Genomic DNA, 6,000 nt, shown 5'->3' with positions numbered 1-6,000 from the left:
TTATTCTGCTAAATGAACAAAGCAATAAAAATTATTCACAATGACATTGCTATGCTTGCAGTCCGTGAATTCCTCAACCCTCAACAGAGATGCTTCTTCTTGAAATAAATAGTAATTAACACAGAAATGTACCACTGGACAATGTGCAGGAAGTGAGAGGCTTTAAGTGCCCAGCCCTGGGTGGGATGTCTTTATCAAGCCCCTCCCCTCAAGGCTCCGGGATCTGTATGGAAGAGGGGGCAGAAAGACTGTAAACGTGGGTGATTTTATGAGGGATATACTAGACGTGGCTAGGCAGGAAGGCCTGGGTGCATTAATCCCAACATTTAGTAAGTGAGGCAGGAGGATCAGGAATTCAAAGCTACCCCAACTACGTTGGGAATTTAAGGCTAGCCTAAGCTACCAAAGACTCTATCAGAATTTTTTTAATTAAGGGCACATCAATGAACACCAGTGTAATCTCAGGATTTGTTTAAGAGGAAAAGCATGGTAAAAAGTAAAATTTACAAAGCAGTAAAGGAAATAATTGGGTATATTTTAAATATCAAGTCATAAAGCTATGTATATTTAGCACAAATATAAGTCTGAAAATCACATTGTTTTCATGATAACTGTTTATGTGTTTGTTTGCTTGTTTGCTTTTTAACGTGTGTTGTGTGATGAAAAGAAAGGCACACACCACAGAGTGCATGCCAGAGAAGAACTTGCAGGATTCAATTCTGTTTTCCACATCTGGGTCCACGGGATTGAACTCAGGCCATCAGACTTGGCAGCAGACTCCTTCACGCACTGAGTCATCTTACTGGCTCTAAAACAGATTTCCAAATGTGATCCAACTCTTTCTTAGAAATAGATTCCAAAGGTCAGAGTAGTTATGTACTTAACCTGAAGAGGGAGCTGTTTCCTTGCACTAAAAGTTACCCGCAGAAGTTCGTCTGTGAAAAGTTAGGTCATTGTTGGGGGGGGGGGTTCGGGAGGGAGGAGGCGGGGGGGAGGGGCGGGCGGAGAGAGAGAGGGAGGGAGGGAGGGAGAGAGAGAGAGAGAGAGAGAGAGAGAGAGAGAGAGAGAGAGAGAGAGAGAGAGAGAGAGAGAGAGAGAGAGAGAGAGAAATCCTCCTGTGTCTGAACAGCAAAAGTCAGATGTTTACTCCAAAATTAAATTTTCCACAAATTTCAAAAGACCAAAGAACAGAGATGCTTCTAGGAGCCAGGTCTGTTCAGCTTTGGCCTGAATGTGAGTCTAAGATTCATTTTGTCAGGAATCTACAGGGTTGACAACTAGTCTTTTTCTTTTACAGAAGACACCAAGAAAAAAATTCGTGTTTAAATGAACTCTTTAATATTATATGTTTTAAGTAAATTAGCCTCCAGGTCTTCCCAACTGACCACAAAAGGGACAAGCCGTGATTTCCTGAGTGATGGTTCAGAGCCATGCTCAAGGATCTGTCTATCCCTGTAACCCAGACCTATGTAGAGCTGCTGTCCCTCCACAGTAGAGAAGCTGAGCCACCATTTTCTCCCCCGTAAGACCTCACAGTCAAGAGGCTGTACAATCTAATCTGTGCTGCAGAAATCGTGTTGCTCGGAGGACGTCCAGGTGCACCCAGGGCTTAGTAAACCATCTCTACTACCTTCTCAGATAAGATAAACTGTACCTTACTATCGTGAATGACATAAAAGCTTTTTGGAAAACATGTCCAAAGAGTTGTCTTTGCCTTATTTTCATCTAAGCCTGGAGTTACACGGACACTCGGCGTGCGGTTGTCTCTATCTAGTGTCTTGATGAGGTCTGGTTTCTCTGCCAGTTAAAGAATTAAAAGGCAAGGGACCATTTAAGCTCAACAGGATGCAGTAGAAAAATCTGGAACACAGCAAACAGGAGCAGACAGGGGTCAGCAGGTGAAGGGAAGCTTTTGCTGGGGTTTAAGAAACACACAACTATGCAGTAGACACACAGAGAAAAAGATCTCCGGGGAAAAGACGGGATGGCATGCCTGTCTACTCCCCGGTGCTAATTAGAATGGGTCAGTTTGAAGAAAGACAGTGGGTCCAACTAATTCACAACCATTTTGTAACAGATCCTGAGGCCAGACCATCAGCAGGTCTATTGGCAAGAGAAAAAGTCCACCGGGCCCTTGTTTTAAGCTGCCAGGCTGTTGTCTCGGGTTGGGAGGGCGGGGCATGGGGGGGGGCGGGGAGAAAGAAGTCAGCCATCTTGGAATATCTTGAAAGTTCACCATCTCTTTACCTAGTTAAGGCCCCTCTCCCTATCAGGGAAATGAGCCTGGTCCCTCAAGATAATGTTCATGGCTGGAAATCCTGGTGCTCTTTAGTCATCTGTCAACTAAGAGGGCAGGTAATTGTCTGGAGCGACGTCTGCCGCTGTTAATCCTAAAATTCGCACAAGAAAATCCAGTTGAGCCAAATTTGGAGCAAGCTTTAGTAAATAATGACCAAGATGGACTTTGGTCAGAACCACTCCCTGAAACTTCCGACAGTGTTGTCGAGCTGTTTATGGACAAAACCCATAGGCCACCATACTTTCCCATGAGGCTTTGTTATTTTCTAAGAACTACAACTCCCAGCATCCCAGGAGGTTACATGATCCTTGGCATGTGGAGTTTATAACTCCCAGCATTCCAGAAAGTTACCTAGTCCTTGGGCTGGTGGAGCTTACAAGTTAATATCCGGTATTACACCCACCTGGGCCACTGGCATCTATCTGTGCCTGCCTTCCGTGTCTGTAGCTCTCATAAGAACATGGCAGTGGGTATGTGATATTCATGGATATTTCTCAAGTCTTATGTGTAACTCTGGGGAGAAACCTTATGACCAGCGTTGCCGTGTGGAGTTGCTCATCCAACATGGATTTCTCTCTGCCTGTCCTCACATTTGCCCACTTGAAAGTTCAATCGAACGCATTGTCTTACTGAATCTTCAGAATTCAATAACTACTAGGAAATGCTTGAATGGTGAATATCAGATTTTCAAGTTCTGTTGGCTGGGCCTAGTGGGTCGGGAGAAGATGTCAAGAGCAAGTGTAGCTTTTCATTTGTGACCTGCCAGGCGCGGCAAATCAGGAAACTCACTCCTGAGACCCTCTAATGAGGATCGAATAATGTAAACACACACTTTGGGCAGGGCTGAGGTTGGGAGTAAATACAATCCCATCACCTAGAATTCCTATAAGAGGCTAGACAGGTAAAGGCAAACTGTAGACACTTAACATATATAACAATTTCCTGTGGCTTCAGCCATAAAACAGTAGGTAGGACAAAAAAAAAGTATGTTTTAAGAAGTCCTCTAGAACTGAAAACGTCTCCGATAAAAAGAATTCCACGATGTACCAAGATTTCCAAATGGAACTAAAAAGCAAGACAAGAGAATTAGAGGCACCACTCTCTACAGCTCTTAGATCTTCTATTCCCTTTCTGGTTTTATAGAGGGGAGAGGCGTTTATAAGAAAGCCTGACACTGTAGAGGTGGCCTTGACTGAGACTGGGTGACACAGATTCTGTAGGCAGAGAAAATTCATGTAAATGAGATTCACGGTTTCTGCTTTGTGGATTTTCATTTTTGCTCAGGTGTCTCGTTATGAAATAAGTACTGTAATTTGTGCCCTTTCCTCCTTCATCCGGGAAAAAAAATGTGTATAAAGGACAATGAAATGCTGAGGACAAGCTGTCAGATGTTCGGTGAAGAACGTTCTGCAGTAACTACGCTACTTTGTTTTGTTTTCCTCCACAAGTCATTAAGAAACAGTCACAAAACTCCTCACAGCAAGGCTTCTCACCTGTACCACCAAGGTCCTCAATGTAGCCGAAGCCAGGTGTTTCTCACAAAAGGGGGAAAATATCTTCAGTATGTAAAAGCACGATTAGAATCCAAATCCTAGGCTCCGTTTCTCTCCGTTGTCTGAACAATGTCACTGTCAGAATTGTTTTAAACATGCCAGAAACCATCAAAACACTGTTGGTCAGGTGTCTGAGGTGGTGGCTCAATGGGGAAAAGCATTTGAGGCAGAAACTTGGACCCGAGTTCAAGTCTCCAAAACCCACATGAGGAGCTAGATGCAGCCAAATGTATCTGAGATCCCTGTACTCATATGGCAAGACAGGAGGTGCAGGCAAGAGAACCAGCTAGGATCACCAGCCCCGAGAACAAGCTAAGATCACCAGCCCCGAGAACAAGCTAAGATCACCAGCCACGCACCGTGCCCCACACAGCATGGTGGCAGAAAGAGTGAGAAAATCCATCCTCAAAGTAATGTGGAAAGCAACTTCCAGAAGTCCACAGCACATGTCCACGCTCACATATAAGTTTGGTTGTTTTTAATTATTAGTCAAAAATTATAATTATACCAGTACTGTACTGTCAAAAAACTACTTACTATTTTGCAATATCAACTTTTCAGACAGAAACAGAGGTGGAAAAAAAAAGGAAAGGGGAAAGGAGAAAAGAAGAGGGGGGAAGAAAAATGATTAGAGAAAACGTACCTATTACATCTTCTCATTACCCATGCCATCCCTAACCCCCAGTTTTTGTTTATTTGTTTGCTTGTGTTTTGTTGTTGGTTGTGGTGGGGGGGGTCTCTTGTTTTTTTTTTTTCTTTTTTGTTTTGTTTTGTTTTTTGAGACAAGGTCTCTCTACATATCCCTGGCTGTCCTGGAACTCACTCTGTTGACCAGGCTGGCCTTGAATTCACAAAGATAAGAGCTGTGATTAAAGGCATGCAACCACCATACGTGGCTTTTCCTCTAAAATTTTGTCTTTATTAAAATAATTTATCACTTTCTTCCTTTCTCTTTTACTCCAGAGAATATTCGGTTCTGATCCTTTTTTTCACTTAAGAAAGATTTATTCTCTGAAGAGAGAGATAAAACACTAGGACAAGTTAACTAAGGGAGATATCATCAAGGACAGCCCACTTGGTTTACCATTTCCTGTTTTGAAGGAGTGATGTTGCCATGGTTGGTGGCTGACAGCAAGGAGTGACTCAGAAGCAAGCTTCCAGCATGGCACGGTGGTGTTTGCTGTGGACGCTCTTTCTTTCCACCTCTCTTGGTAAGAAGGCAGACATACTTGTTTTTACTAGTACTCATTAAAAATGGGAAGTAAGGAGACAGATTAACAGTACTGGGTTCAGAGACAACCTGTATTAGGCCGCCCCGCTTCCAGGAAGCGTAAGGCTGGCATCCTCCTCCCCCGCCCCCACCCCCTCCCCCCAGCCCCACCTAGCACTGGAATCAAGAGGAAAAGAAGATGAGGATAAGAACCTGACTGAGCATCCATTCCTCGCTCTCACAGACGCCACAATGGAGTCCTCTCCCTCCTCTTTTCCACAGAAGCCACCATGGCCCTGACAGTCACCCAGACTCAGCAGGAAACGTCTGTGCAGGAGGCACAGTCTACAACCCTGGACTGCACCTACGACACGACGGGCAATAATTACTACTTGTACTGGTACAGACAGCAAGGAGGGCAGATAACTCTCATCCTTCTGCAAGAAGCTTACAGGCAGCAGAACGCAAGGCAGGACCGCTTCTCTGTCAACTTCCAGAAGGCAGCTAAGTCCTTCAGCCTCAAGATCTCAGATGTGCAGCTGGGGGATGCCGGGACATATTTCTGTGCACTCATGGAGAGCCACAGTGACAGAGACAACATAGAGGGGCTAACAGAAACCTCAGCTCTCGGCATCTGAGCAAAATGGCAGGAAGTGGCTGGGGCACCAGCGGCATACAGAGGAAGACTTTCTTTTCTCTGGAGGAAAAAGTGCTCGTATGCAACTGTAGGAAACACAGAATTCTATAAACTGCAATTCTCAAAGCAATAATAAAATGCAAGGGATGAATAAAGCTCTATAGTTTTGCAAAGTGTGTTCACATGTGTTACGTCACAGACTGTCAAAACTCACCTGCCTAGGACAAGTAAGACATTTTCGGCATCACTGAGATCCAGCAGACCCCAGAGCTTGACCTAAGCTATTTTGTCCATGTCTTTC

At 44.4% G+C, this 6,000-nt stretch overlaps 1 gene segment (V, D, J or C); it reads left to right on the top strand.

The window, feature by feature from the left end:
• Positions 1-4,931: 4,931 nt before the first annotated feature.
• Positions 4,932-5,807, top strand: LOC311589341 (T cell receptor alpha variable 38-1-like). The segment is given in 2 exons: positions 4,932-5,063; positions 5,345-5,807.
• Positions 5,808-6,000: the final 193 nt, after the last annotated feature.

Source organism: Acomys minous, assembly GCF_964271855.1.
Source record: "Acomys minous genome assembly, chromosome: 18".
Taxonomy (NCBI): domain Eukaryota; kingdom Metazoa; phylum Chordata; class Mammalia; order Rodentia; family Muridae; genus Acomys; species Acomys minous.
This window is presented reverse-complemented; position numbering and strand designations above follow the sequence as displayed.